Genomic DNA, 16,278 nt, shown 5'->3' with positions numbered 1-16,278 from the left:
TGTGTCCACATGAGAGGTCATTGTTTGGGCTGGTGTCCCTCTCGCACTTACTGACAATGTCAACATTATTCAGTGACGTCATCACTGTCATACATTGGGGATACCAGTTAATTTTCAAAGTCACTACAAAATCTACTAATACCCAATTAAAGGTATTTTTTTAATTATACAAATCTTTGATTTATGGGCATTAAAATAATTACATTATAATTATTTTCTAATTCTTTAAAATATATCGAAACCCTACTGTTTATTCTATTATGAAGAATAATTATATTTTTGAAAGGAAATACGTGTTTATTTATTTAACATGACTTTAATGACTGACGTTTGTTTTTTAGACAAAAAACCAAAGAGTACGCTAATCATATTACACTGAAAAGAGGCTAAACATACCGCCCACCAAAATACTTATTTTTAAACTTAGAGATTAACCCCCATATTCATAAACGTGCTCTAAAGTTATCAAGCCGATAAAGTTCGTTTGTCCTTTTCTATCACACCAATACGTCGGAAAGGGACAAACGAACTTTATCGGCTTGATAACTTTAGAGTACGTTTATGAATAAGGGGGTTAAACTATATTTACTAAATAACTTAATCCATCTTCTTAATCCGTCTTTATACCAATGAATATAGGTACCAAATAGTTACATTGTATCTAATTAAAACAAAACAATGCTAAATAACAGTATCACCACGAAAATTCATATGAATAAATATCTCAAAAAACGCAACAACTTAGTGTATAACCGCCCACCTTAAGTTAACCGTATGATTAGTTTGATCTTAGAGGCCGAATATTATCTTTGTATTTTACTTTAGCGTGAAATGGTCTGTCTTGATGATGAAATCGCAGTAATTAAATTTTGTTTTATTTCTCCTATGCTTGAAATTGTATGTATGTCATCAGTTAAAATCCATCCTAATCTTGTGCAAAGAGCAATAAGATTGCCTTGTCTTCTCTTAAAACCGAAAGGCATTATTTTGTTAAAAACATCGGCGCCAAGAAGAATATCAATCCCACTTGGAATGTTGAAGGTGGGGTCAGCTAACTCAAAGTCATCAAGTTGAGGTAGTGATCGATCCGGACACCATACTCACTTTAGTTTAGGTATATATTTAGGTATTTTTGAATTCATGTCCTTTCTCTTATATCGTAAAATGGAACGCAAATCTATTAGCGACAGTACGTAGGGTAGTTTCTTCGAATTAATTTGACATTTATAAAAGCCAGTTGAAGGTAGATCGATTTGATGGCTGCTCATTGCCCTGTGCGCAAGCTCGTTCGCATAGCTGGGCACCGTTAATCAAATAGTTAACTTCGATAATCGTTAATCCGTTACTTAAAAAGTTAACTTCGTTAATCGTTAAAGCGATACATTTCGGTAGATTTAACGGAAGTTAAAGTTAATCGATAATCCGTTAACACGTCATAAAAAAAAACATTCAGTCGAATTGAGAACCTCCTCCTTTTTTTGAAGTCGGTTAAAAATAGGACTCCACTGTAGGTATTATGTATTTCTATTTACTATCTATCCACCAAAAACCATTAAAACCTGTGACGCCAATCGGCAAAAAACCGAAATGTAATAATTACGGTCTCTTCGGGCTTTTACCGCCGTTGGTTGGCTAAATCCTAGGTTTTACTTCGGATTGGTAATTATTGGGTCATTCATGCGGTCGCGATCGTGGTGCGTCGGTTCTTCAGATTGAGATTTGAGATGACAACTCGATGCTGTGGGCCACGATAACTTGGTAGAGTAATCTAAGGCCCGCGCCGAACTCTAACTCGATGAGTCGGTTGCGCGATTTGTCTGTCATGCCTGATGATTGCTCTCTATTCCCAGGTTAGTGATCGATCTAGCACGCCTAATAAGATTTAGAAGATCTCGAATAAGTGCTCCAAAGTCGCCAATTGGTATTTAGACTGTTTATAACCGACGGATCTGCTTTTACCGATAAAACCTAGGTTTTGCCGTATTACGGGCTTTTACAGTAGCAGTAAGAACGTGGTTTTCGCGGCGCAATAAGCCGCTTGGGGTGCTGGATTAACGATTAACGGACTCGATGAAATTTAACGGAAGTTAACGAATCCGTTAACATTTTTTAAAGTTAACTTAAAAGTTAATCCGTTAATCGAAATGTTAACTTCGTTAATTAACGATTAACGGATTAACGAGTTAATGCCCAGCTATGCTCGTTCGTCGCGAAAATCAAAAACTCGCTAAAATTGTCGATTGAGGTGATCAAGGCCCTCTCCGCGACGTCTCCAGCACCAGCCCGCCATCGAGGAGAGTCGGTACCGACCAGCTGTTCGCCGAGCGGAGACAGGGTGAGTTGGCCTTTCGATTTGATTCGCTTTCACTGGCATAGATCGTTAGACTTTCTCAACTACAATTTCCCTACTCGAGGGCGATTGTACATTTGTTCCTTCGACCGTGGATCCTCCTAAAACTGAGAACAGCTAACCTGTCTCGGGGCCAGGAGTGACGTAGAACCACTTTCGTTTCGTTAAAACTGTCGCTAATTTCGTTTCGTTACCAAAATATCGTTAGTTTCGTTTCGCTCATATTCATACATAGATACATCGCAAAATTACATAAGTACTTAATCTTGGCAATCGATCACTTCGCTTTCGTACCTACCTAACCAACCTAGCTTCCAAAGTCCGACAATAAGTAATCATTCATTTCAACTGCTTTAGACATAACTACCTCAAAACAGGACCTTTCTGGATACTAAGTTATTTCAAATTTCGATTTTCGAACGATCAAAATTGATGATGCAATCATATTATACGACCAAATAAAGTAGGTGTTAAATTTGTTGTCATAACCCGTTAAAATAGGATACTTCGTAATTTGGTCGGATAACACTGCACCGCGTGCTATTTTTGTGATTACGTAATAATAACCAACCTACATAGTATTGAATTGGGACTTTAAGAATAGCGATAATTACATTTAGTTATTGTTATTTTGTAAAGTGGATAATACATAATAGTTAGACAAATATAATTTACATAATAGTACGAAAACATAAGATAAATTAGTAATATTGTTTACCACGTATTTAGTCTATACATATATCGTGCATTATTATTGAATAATGACCACAGATAGATGTCCATTATTATTCACATAGGCAAATCACATAGTTTTTAATCCTAATCAATTAACTACTTTCTGCTAAATATTAATTACGTTACGTACTCATAATCGGCACAAGCCCACAAAGTATTCGCGGACTTAACTCCTATCCATTAGGGTCTATTTTCCAACGGCAGCACATATCACTGCGAACCGAACTGCTTGTTTTTCTAATTGAAATAATTTAACTAACTAGTGTTTTTGTCTTCCCTTTATTAAACTCATTTAAAAATAATACGTTAGTTTAGGCACTCATCGTTATAAATAATTACTCTCACTTATCAATTGAAAGAAATATTTTTCTGTAATAGTGTCGTAGCTGGTGGACCTTACACCATAGTAAATAAGGTTGGAAATAGTTTGTACTACAAGTTGTTTTATATGTCGAATAGGTTACATTTACATTAGATTAACGTGGTTATTACATATTTGAAGTGACAATGTCTAAGGCACTCGCACGTCGTAATTTGCAATTAAAACGTGAAATATCGATCAAACGGATCGATGAATGTTTAGCGGCCGGATTACAGGCTAAGGTGGATTCCTCGCGATTACCGTTGTTTATGTCTAGATTTAGCAAAATAGACGGCTATTGTTCTAGTTTTGAAACCCACCACATGAAACTCATTTCGGAAATAACAGATGCGAACGAGTTAGAACAGGAGGATGTCGTGCGTCAAGAATTTGACGACAAATATTTTCAAATAATTGAAATTCACACTTCGTTGTCCTCCGCGACCACTACCGAGGGCGAGACAAATAGAACCGATTTGTCCGTCAAGTTGCCTCGCCTGAATCTTGTCCACTTCGATGGCAATATTAAATCATGGGGAACATTTTACGATATGTTTAACACAATGGTACATCAAAACAAACGACTGTCAAATATTGAGCGGTTCTCAATTTTGATGACACTTCTTTCGGGTGAACCATTGCAATTGTTAAAAGGTTTTCCTTTATCGGATAGCAATTATTTAGATGCCTACGCGGCCTTGATCGATCGATACAACAACAAACGAAAATTAGCTTTTCGTCATTGGGAGGAAATTCAGAACGCTTCGTTGAAATCTAATTCTCCCAGTGAATTACGTCGACTGGTAGACACCTTCAAAGAAAACATCGCGGTTTTGAAAAACTTAAGATTTCCCGTCAACGATTGGGACTTCCCATTGTTCTATTTGTTGATCAATAAATTGGACCAGGACACCCGCCGTCGTTTTGAGTTGCAGAACGACAGCAAGGATGTACCTTCTTTCGAGTCGTTGTTGGAATATGTGAATAAGGCCGGTCAAGCTTTGGAACTCGCCTCGCTTACAGAGAGTGTCGCCGCTTGGCCGCCGCGCGCGCCCGCCGCCGCGCCCGGGCGCCCCGCGCGCGCGCCCGCCGCGCCGCGCGCCGCCGCCTGGCGCGCGACACAGGAACGTACTCCTGCGGCCGCCGTCTATAAAACGTTAGTGGCCACTAGCGCCGCTCCGATTGAACCGTGTTGTGCGTTGTGCAAGTCGAATCATGATCTTGCTAAATGCATTGAATATCGGAACAAGACTCCTCACGAGCGTTTTTCTGTTGTCAAGGACAATCGGCTCTGCGTCAACTGCTTACGCTCGGGACACGTAGTCAAAACTTGCCCATCGAAATCTCGTTGTTTGAAATGTAACGTCGCCCACCACACTACTATTCATTTCGATGTCGATGGTGGTAAGCCCAAGGTCAGTGTCGGCTCCTCGGCCGCCACTAGCCCTGGCGCCGCGACTTGCTCGTCGTCTTCGCTTCTCGATACCCCGACGCAGGTGCCTGATAAACAGGTGACCATGATTGCGTCTGGTTCAGCACCTGTGGGTCAAATTTCGCTTTTTGCCACAGCATACGTGGAGGTACTCGATAATTTCGGTAGTTATCAAAAAATTCGTCTTGTCATAGACAATTGCAGTCAGCCCAATCTCATCACGCGACGTTGCGCCCAGCGACTTGGACTTCCGATTCGACATAAATATTCCTCGATCGAGGGTGTATGTGAGGTGTCAACATTGTCGACCTCCTATACCACTCTTAATATTCGCAGCATGAAGTCTGACTTCGAAATGTGCATCGAAGCCATTGTCGCACCCAAAATCTGCAGCGATCAGCCTGCAGTAAAAATTGACATCGACCGTTTGCCATGCGTCAACGCATTCGATCTCGCCGACTCTAACTTTGACAAACCTGGGGGTATCGACATCTTAGTGGGAGTAGATGTTTTTTGTAAAATCTTCATGGGTAACCGCCACGAATGTGATAACGGACCCACAATCTTTGAGACCAAACTTGGTTGGGTAGTCATGGGAAGCGCTCCTTCCACCACTCCCCATTCGCAAACTTCGTTGTTTTGCTCAATCGAATCGCTCGATTCCCAAATTCGAAAATTTTGGGAGATAGAAAGTCTTCCGAAGGCTTCGCCTTTAACTGACGATGAAGTCATGTGCGAGAAAATATTCGCCTCGACTCATACACGTGACCCGAACGGACGATATATCGTGAACTTACCGTTCCGAAACGTCGATCCGCATTTTGGTGACTCGCGCGCTCTTGCCGAGCGCCGCCTAAACTCTCTCGAAAAGAGACTCTCTCGTGAACCGGAACTTCGGACAGAATACAATAACTTTATGCGTGATTATCTCGATGCTGGACATATGGACCCGGTCGCACCTCGATCGGATGGCCGAGCTTACCACTTGGCACATTTCTGCGTGCTTAAGCCCAGCAGCTCCACTACCAAATTGCGGGTAGTTTTCGACGCTACTGCTCAGCCTGCTGGAGGTCCCTCGTTGAATGATCAGTTGCTGGTTGGATCGAAACTGCAATCTGATCTCGTTTCGATATTACTTCGTTTTCGTTTGCATGCGGTTGTCTTCACAGCCGACATACGTCAAATGTATCGACAAATCTTAGTCTCTCTTAGTGATCGAGACTTTCAACGCATTTTGTTCAGGTTCTCACTCGATGAACTTATACAAGAATTTCGCTTAAATACCGTGACATACGGTATGTCTTCATCTAGCTTTCTCGCAATTCGTGCATTGATCCAATTAGCCATCGACGAAGGCACAGAATACCCTCGTGCAGCTGAAGTCCTTAAACGGGACATTTACGTCGACGACGTAGTGACAGGCGCTGAATCTGTCGAATCAGCGCTCGACCTTCAGTCTCAGGTCATAAAGATCTTAGAGAGGGGATGTATTGAACTCCGTAAGTGGTCGAGTAACTGTCCCCGTCTGCTCGAGAGTCTCGACCCAGCCCATTGTCATAATAAGACGCTCTCTTTCGATTCGGAACCGACATCTCCTGTTAAGGTGCTCGGTATGGAGTGGAACCCGTCCACAGACGCGTTCACCTTCACTGTCAATCCGCTTCATGAAAAGTGCACCAAAAGAAACATTCTTTCAGAATTGGCGCGCATATTTGACCCTCTTGGGTTTCTTACACCCTTGACACTCTCGTTTAAACGCATAATACAAGATCTTTGGACTCTTGGTCTGGATTGGGACGTGGTAGCACCCCCAACATCAACCAAAGCTGGCTTCGTTATCGTACAGATCTCGAGTTATTGTCGTCTCTCGAGATACCTCGATTCATCCTATCGACGAAGTCCTGCAGTGTTCAACTGCATGGCTTCTGTGACGCTTCTGAAGCAGGATATTCAGCGGTCATTTACTTTCGCATCGAGCACGGTGATGGTAGCATCACCACCCATTTGATAATGTCACGCTGCAAAGTCTCGCCTTTGAAACGCACCTCTATTCCTCGACTGGAACTTTGCGCTGCAGTTTTGCTGACAGACCTCGTTGTACACGTAAAGGAGATCTACGACAGAGACATCAAATTTGAAGACGTATTCTGTTGGTCAGATTCTATCGTAACACTCTCTTGGTTACGCTCGCCATCGCATCGTTGGAAGACTTACGTCAGTAATCGCGTAAGCCACATACAGGACAAAATACCGGCTGGTCATTGGCGCCATGTCACGTCAGAAACCAATCCTGCCGATTGTGCCTCTCGCGGAGTAACCGTCCGAGAACTTGTAAACCACCCTTTATGGTGGACAGGCCCCGCTTGGTTAGCACTTGACAGTAGCTGTTGGCCAAAGCCACCATCAACCATCGAATCGCAATCGGATCTATCGGAAGAACGAAGTGTTCTCAAGCAGACCACACTGTTCATTGCTGTCAATCAGCTTGACGATTTCTTATCCAGACATTCAAGTCTGAATAAAACTAAGCGCGTCGTCGCTTACATTCTTCGTTTCGTAAATAACTGTCGCTCCCCTGACAGTAGACGTTTCGGCCCGCTTGTTCAATCGGAACTCGACGGTGCTCTTACACATCTAGTAAAACTAACTCAAGAAAAGTCATTTTCTGACGAGTTTAATGCCTTAAAAACAGGTAAAAAATTGCCCAAGCAATTCAAAAAACTAAGCGTCTTTATCGATAGGTCAGGCTTGTTGAGGGTGGGCGGTAGACTGGTTCACTCCGAACTTGATTATGATTGCAAGCACCCCTTACTTCTCCCCAGCCAGGACCGTATGACGCACCTCGTTGTCGACCAAGTACACAATGATAATCAACATCCGGGGTTACGCACACTCCATTTCCTGATCGCACAAAATTTTTGGATCCTCGCATCTAAACGTGTAATTAGTTCTCGCCTATCGAAATGTATAAAATGCTTTCGCGCTAATCCAAAACCTTTGGTGCCTCGCATGGCAGATCTCCCTAAGACTCGAATTTCGCAAGTAAAGCCTTTCTCGTGTATAGGTGACGACTTCGCGGGTCCCTTTCCCACGTACATTAAACGTTATCGTGGAGCCAGGCCCTTTAAAACACACGTATGTTTATTCATATGTTTCGCGACTAAGGCCTCTCATATCGAACTTGTTATAGGACTAACCACAGAAGCCTTTTTCGCTGCCTTGCGTCGATTTATCGCTCGTCGTGGCCGTTGCCAGCGCATACATTGTGACCGGGGTACGAATTTCGTAGGAGCTTATAACGCATTGCTGCCACTCATGCAAGAGGCGGTTTCTCGTGAGAATATCGAATTCTCTTTCAATCCACCAGCCGCATCCCATTTCGGCGGCCTGTGGGAATCTAATATTAAATCATTTAAAACACATCTCGCTCGCGTTGTAGGAAACCAAATCTTAACTTACGAAGAATTTCTGACGGTGGCAGCTCAAATCGAGTCAACGCTCAACTCACGGCCACTCTGTGAGATGAGCTCTGATCCTAATGACATGTCCGTGCTAACGCCGGGACATTTTCTCACCTTAGAGCCCTTGACTTCGCTCGTAGACACTTCAACCATCGAAACGAATATGTCCATCTCAAATCGCTGGCAGCTAGTACAGAAACTTCACCGCGATTTTTGGAAGCGATGGCATTTAGAGTACTTGCATACGTTGAATCAACGCGCGAAATGGCATTCAGATATTGATGAGCCCAAGCTCGGTGCATTAGTATTAATTAAAGATGAACAACTGAAACCGCTTCATTGGTCACTTGGTCGTATAGTATCGTTGCATCCGGGCAAGGACGGAACCTCCCGCGTAGCCACACTTCGGTCACAGTCAGGTCTAATACAACGACCTCTGGTAAAGGTGTGCCCTTTACCCATAGACTAGCTTATTCTTAAAATACTTCGTATTTGGTGGGCGGAATGATCGATCCGGACACCATACCCACTTTAGTTTAGGTATATATTTAGGTATTTTTGAATTCATGTCCTTTCTCTTATATCGTAAAATGGAACGCAAATCTATTAGCGACAGTACGTAGGGTAGTTTCTTCGAATTAATTTGACATTTATAAAAGCCAGTTGAAGGTAGATCGATTTGATGGCTGCTCATTGCCCTGTGCGCAAGCTCGTTCGTCGCGAAAATCAAAAACTCGCTAAAATTGTCGATTGAGGTGATCAAGGCCCTCCCCGCGACGTCTCCAGCACCAGCCCGCCATCGAGGAGAGTCGGTACCGACCAGCTGTTCGCCGAGCGGAGACAGGGTGAGTTGGCCTTTCGATTTGATTCGCTTTCACTGGCATAGATCGTTAGACTTTCTCAACTACAATTTCCCTACTCGAGGGCGATTGTACAGGTAGTATGTCATAATTGATCTTCTTAGCTGGTAAATTGCTATTGAATGACTTTATAACATAAGCATTTACCTTCACAGTAAAATCTTGTACATATAGACCGTCAACCAAATCTTGTCACTAGAAAAATGCGGCAAATTTGAAAAATCGCGGGCTAGCAACACTAGTTTTGAAAATCGGTGGAAATTCGCGTGTCATTTGTATCTTATCTGTGGAAATCTCCACCCTACCAAAAAGAGAAATAACTAGCACATATCCGTCCCTTTTTAATACATTATCTAATTTGTAAGGAAGGAGCGAGCCCCTTGAAAAAAATATATCTGTGGCTGTTCGACGTACATTGCTGGTTTTTGTTCCTTTCATAGGGATACCATACTTTAGTTTGATGTACATTGCTACTGCCAAAATTTGGTTGACAGGCTATACCTCGACGACACTTGTAAGTTGACTTTTTTGTGACTGCTGTTACCTTCGCTTTTCCTAGGAATATCTTTACTGTTTGCTCCTCTCTTCAACTTTAATAACTCGGCTACCCGAGCTGTGACAAATGAAGCTTCGGAACCCTGGTGAATCAGTTCTCTGCAGACCAGTGTTTGTCCACACTCCGTCGCTACATCAACGAGCGCTGTGGGCAATAGAATATCTTGATCACGATCCTCTCTATTTGATCTGACATTCGATTTCTTTATAGTCATGAACAGCTCCTTGTTTCCATGTTTATGTTCCTTGTTTGTTTGTTGTGTACCCTGATGTATCAATATATTATGTCGCCCTTTACACAAATGACACGACTTATTTTGCTTACATCGCCGAACTGCGTGATTTGGACTAAGACAGTTGAAACATAACTTGTTCAATTTAACAAAAACATACCTTTTATCCACCAGCTGATCAGCGAATTGTTTACAATTACAAATATGATGCCCTTCGTTGCAAAAAGCGCATAAAATGTCTCCGCTACCACCACCGATTGTCAAGTGAAATGTCTTAGGATTTGCTGTTTTGTAATTCTTGTTTACTGTGTCCACCATTTCTAAAGTTCTAAACCTATTTTCTAAGAACGCCTTCAATTGATCTAAAGTTGGAAAAACTATTGACGCATCTTCATTGACCAACATTTCCCAGCGCTTATGAGTTTCAGGATCTAATTTTGAAACAATCACATGTATGACAATGGGATCCCATTGAGCTGTCGGAAAGCCAAGATTCTTAAGTGCATTCAGGCATTCCACAGATGTATCTAACAGATGTTTTAGAGCGGTGGCTGATTCTAGACTGATTGCCTTTTGGCCAAAGAACTTCTTGAAGTGACAGTTTGCTATGTACCTCTTGTTATCAAAACGCTTCTTTAGAGTAGTCCATGCTCGTATGTAGTTCTCACTGGTTACAGGAAATTGGCGTAATAGAACTTCAGCTTCACCCTGCACACTAACCTTTAGGTAATGCATACGCTGTACGTCATCTAGCGAGTTATTTTTGTGGACTAATGTTGTAAATAAATCGTGGAAGGATTGCCACTCCGTGTACTCCCCGCTGAATGTAGGGATAGACATTCGGGGTAATTTTATATCACTGCTTGACCATTTATTGTCAGAAGTATTTTCGACAATTTGCCTATCTCTGGTTTCGACATTCAACTTCTGCAGAACTGTCTTTAACTCACCCTTATATATGTAATAACGTTCCTCAACAGTGCTGTATACATTTTCCGTAAAATAAGATAATTTACATTTATCTTCCTTTGAAATAGTTGTAATCAAGTTTTGATGGATGGTTTTGAATTCTTTGAAATTATTTTCCAATGTTTCTAGTCGTCCTTGTACATATCCTAAAGTAATCCTTTCTTTAGGTAACTTTTTGAAATTAAGGTGTGCCTTTTCCATTATTTCTGAGCTATCATGTTGAAGTATTATATGTTTCTCCGCTGTCGACATGTTTCAATCTAAATGTTGTAAATATTTTACATGCACTATTTTAAAACTTAACTGTTTACTTTTTCACTATCCGGTTCGGTTTTGGACCATGTTTATTCTATTATGAAGAATAATTATATTTTTGAAAGGAAATACGTGTTTATTTATTTAACATGATTTTAATGACTGACGTTTATTTTTTAGACAAAAAACCAAAGAGTACGCTAATCATATTACACTGAAAAGAGGCTAAACACCTACTTTGAATATAACACTAAAATAAAATAAAAAGTTTTAAAGTCAGGTAATATACAGATAAAAATACTACTACTATGGTACCTCATTAACACTGGTCACACGTGCGAGAGGGACACCAGCCCAAACAATGCCCTCTCATGTGGACCGTTTTCGCTAGTCTGATACGATCAACTTTCTCTCTCGGTGATAAGGTTCAATTTAGTATGGCAAAAAATGTGATTGAGCTGTCCCCTGTAAAGGTCTTTGATTTTGACAGTGGCAATAAGTGCGAGAGGGACACCAGCCCCAACTTTACCCTCTCATGTGGACACACTTTTTGGCCTAACAACTCAATCTAGCTTAATAATATATAAATCTATGAGCTCGGCAAACTAGAGTAGTACTTTAAAAGTGGCAACATCTAAGTCTGGATGTCATCCCGTTCACACTCATTATTTGAAATCATGAAATTGATTTGAAATGAAAGGGACGACACTACGACTGCCACTTTTTCGTATTCTAGGTTATATTCCAACTTCCAAAAACATCGTAGCTTGTGACCTCCTAGTGAGTATTCTATTCTTTGCTCTTGTGAGTAAAAGTGCTATTATATATTTGATTGCCCCGTTTTTTTTTAAATTTATTTTTATGTTCCTACACTCTGGCAAACTAGCTCCGTCCGTAAATAAAAAACACGGAAAATTTAAAAAATGGTAAGGTACGATGACAGTCAATGACAATATCAGCTTCATCTGATAAATTTAATCCGTGACAAGAATTTGAATAATTGTGCCTATGTTATTATGAAGAATGAAATAGACTTCCGGCCGAGCGTCAATCGCGGTCTGACATGCTATTAGCGGTTGTACTTAATCTGAAAATTAGTTTATTTTCCTAATTTACTGCTCAGATCTGGGTAGTGTGTTATTGTGGTGTTTGTTGGGTGAAGGTGGTAAGTGGTGTTTTGTGTTGTCCTGTTTGTAGATTACTGTAATTATGTAGTAATTTTTTTTCACACTTTGTGCGAGTAGGACCCGCCATGGGCGATGAGAGCCCCGGCGACCCGGGAGGGTCGAACGAAAATTTTCTTTCGGCTCCCCCGTCGCCGGCAGCTTTTATTACGGTAAAAGATAATGCTGTGGATACGGAAATGAGGGAAAGTAGGAAAGGAAGACGGAAAAATCGTAAACAGAAAAAAAGAAAGCTAACAATGACTCGTACTCTCGATCTAGATCGCGCTCGTCCCCGTCTGAGTCAGACCGGGAAATAAGTCTTAAAAATACATTCTCGGTTTTACCAATGTCCGATTCCCAAGACTCGGTGCTTGATCTTGGACAAAAAAGTAGAGAATCACAAATTATAACCCCTCGCACGGTTACAACCTCGTCCACCCCCCTACAGACGTCTCCCCCGGTATCACAAACTGATAGTTTACCCCCGACGCCTTCGTTGGTGGTACGGACAGAAAAATGTACACAAAGAATGATCCTGGTCCATTCACCGTCCACGTGCAATATAACAGCGAATCACCAGGCGCTACGCTGCACCCTGTGACCTTCGGACAATTTTTACATAGCCATCATAGGGAATTTCCAAACGTGGTTGACGGATCCGTCAAAGGTTTAGGACGAAACAGGGTGTCCGTCAGTTTTCACACGGCGGAAGACGCAAATAACTTCTTATTATCAAACACCGTCGTAAATAAAAAATATAAAGTGTTTATCCCTGCATTTAATGTAACCAGAGTAGGAATCGTCAGAGGAATACCAACTGAATGGACACCAGAGGATATTCAAAATTTCATTAAGGTCCCTGCAGGGTGTGGCCCAATAATCAAATCTAGGCGCCTTAATTAAAAAAAAAAAACAACTATCAGGACGGTACGTACAAATGGTTCCCATCGGAAACGGTGGTGTTAACCTTTGACGGTCAGGTCTTGCCCAAAAGGATATTCGCTTAAATTGTTTCAACTCTTTCCAGGTGGAGGTATATACGTTTCCCACAACACAATGTCACAATTGTTGTAGATACGGACACACAAAAACGACGTGCCGATCAGCCCCTCGCTGTTTCCGCTGCGGCGGTAATCATGCGGGTGACAAATACGAAGAAGATAGCGGTATCACAAAATGTGTGAACTGTAGGGGTGAATCCGGCCATCCTGCGACTAGTAAGGCTTGTCCCGAATACACTAGACAGTGTAATATTAAAAAAACTATGTCAGAGAGTAATATTTCCTATTCAGAGGCAAACAAAATCCATCCTACATTAGGTAAATCATATGCAAACGTGGTAACATCTTCGGCAACGAACACAACTTCATATAAAAAAACTGTATTCTTGAAACCTCGTTCTCCACCTCCTACCCGCAAAGGTTACGATAAAGCTGCCCATATGGCCCTCATTAATGAAGAAGCAGATTCTTTGCCTAATGGATCAGCGTTAAACAATCCATATACCTCATCAGCATCACCTTCGGAAATTATTATCGCCCTACTCACACAAATCGTATCTACCATTTCGAAATCGAAATGGTCCCCATCGAACAATTTGATGTCCCACGTTGCCTCTGTCCTTCTTTTATTTTCCTCTTTTATTTCAACTTTCAATAATGGATCAGTTGATCCTACAGTGGAACATTCGGAGCATCCTCAGTAAAAAACACGTTTTTTTTTTAAATTAACAAATATAAACCTAAGATCCTTGCACTGTCAGAAATATGGCTCAAGCCGGAGACAAACTTCCGAATCCCAGGATTCGTCAACATTCGTGACGATAGACAAGATGGTTATGCCGGCTGTGCTATATTAATTAAAGACAATATTACATTTAAAGTCATTTCAGTCCCCCCAGTTGAAGGTTTACATATTGTCGTTATACAAATTAAAAAATATACTCTTGTATCTCTCTACATACCAGACCCTTCGAAATTTATTTTAGATGAACTACTATTAATTTTACAATCCCTACCTCCCCCATTACTAGTTCTAGGGGATTTTAACTGTCATAATCAGGTAAGGACAGTGGTAAGACTGAACCTAGGCATTCGGCTACTTAAAATAATTGATGAATGCAACCTGTGCATTCTGAACTCCGGTTCTGCCACTAGACGCACACGCCCCAGCAAATTAAGTTAAAAGCGCGGTAGATGTTTCATTGTGTTCACCCGATTTAGCTTCCCTATTGACATGGGAAGTTCTAGATTCATCTTTTGGAAGTGATTATTTCCCCATTTTAATAGATTTTCCACCTTTGTCTCAAAAATAAAAGCCCAATGGTTCCTCTTCTCAAATTTAATATAATCACTGACAGATGGAAGGAGTTTAAAGACAATCAAGCTGATCTTGGTTCATTACTGATTCCTATTTCTCCCGATCGAATTGAGGACTGTGCCACGTCTTTTACGAAAGCTCTTAATAAATGTGCGGAAACTGTTTTTCCGCTTAAAAATTCAGCATCTGATAAAATTCCGTCCCCCCCATGGTGGGACTATCAGTGCACCAATAAAGTTAAAGAAAGGAAAAATGCTGAAAAACAATATCGGTTTAATCTCACCCAAGATAATTACTTATTGCTTAACAAAATATCAGCTGAAACTAAGTTATTTCTGCGGTCTAAGAAGAAGGAAGGATGGAAATCATTTTGCGCATCTATTTCCCCTACCACTCCATCGGGCATAGTGTGGAAAAACATCCGAAAATACAGAGGCTCTAAAAACCTGACTTCTTACACCCACCCAACGTCCCCTGAATGGGCTGATGATTTCATGGATATGCTGGCTCCTCAATATGCTCCGAACGAACTGGAGACTAATTTTGGGTACTGCCTAAATTCTCCTGAACCTCTTGATTCCCCATTTTCGATCGTAGAATTAAAAAACATCTTAAGTTCTGTGAGTGATTCCACTCCTGGACTGGACGGTATTCCCTATTCCTTCCTATGTAATTCCAATGATCAATTTTTGGTTCGTTCTCAAAAAAGTGGCACCGTCAGGGTAAAGTGAATGAGAAAAAATGAAAATGGTTTTTTGTACCTTTTTGGATTTAAATATGTTTTTGAGTGCATCAATGATACGGAATTTGCGGGAGGGAACGAAATAGTCGTAAAAACGTAGAACTTATAGCGAGTTGAAATTTTAGACATACAGGAGAAAGTGAATAGACAGGATAGCAGGGAAAACGGGGCAGGATAAAGAGAGTTTGAATAAAAAAACAAGTTTACCACGAATAATTCAACGTATATCGACTATTATGATTTTGTTAGGATTCAATTTTTTTTCTTTAAGTAGAAACAAAAGCAAAAAAAAGTATTTTTTTAAACAATATCCATTATTTTTTTATTCAAAACAGTTGAAGTACAGTAAGTGATATCTGATTATTGTTTTCTGTCACGATGCCTGCACGTACCAAATGTTTCTTTTTGACCCAGTGTTTGACTGGTAGAGAATGCCTTAAGGCATTATGTACACCATTTTGTACTTTTTTATGTGCAATAAAGAATAAATAAATAAGTACCTATAATCACAGTCTTGTAAAACAACAAAGCACATATCATGATTCACAATGTGAGTTATACTTGTGCGTGTAATGCCTGCAATGGCTGCCCCAGTGGAAGGGTTGGTTCGTCTCCTTGATGTCTCCTTGGTAACAGATGTCGAGATAATGAGGTCAGTATTTAAAATGAGGGCCACTCTAGGGCCGGACGGCGTGCCTTGGCTCTTTAAACATCTTGGAAGTAGATTACGTGACCACATTGACGACTGCCTCCGAGAGTTGTAAGGTGGGCAGACTGCCTTTCGAAAAAAGGGTAGTCCAGCTGACTGTCCCTTAGGATACCGTCCCATTGCCTTCCTAG

This window comes from Leguminivora glycinivorella, chromosome 11, assembly GCF_023078275.1.
Source record: "Leguminivora glycinivorella isolate SPB_JAAS2020 chromosome 11, LegGlyc_1.1, whole genome shotgun sequence".
NCBI lineage: Eukaryota > Metazoa > Arthropoda > Insecta > Lepidoptera > Tortricidae > Leguminivora > Leguminivora glycinivorella.
The sequence above is the reverse complement of the archived record's forward strand: the minus strand, read 5'-3'. Positions refer to the sequence as shown.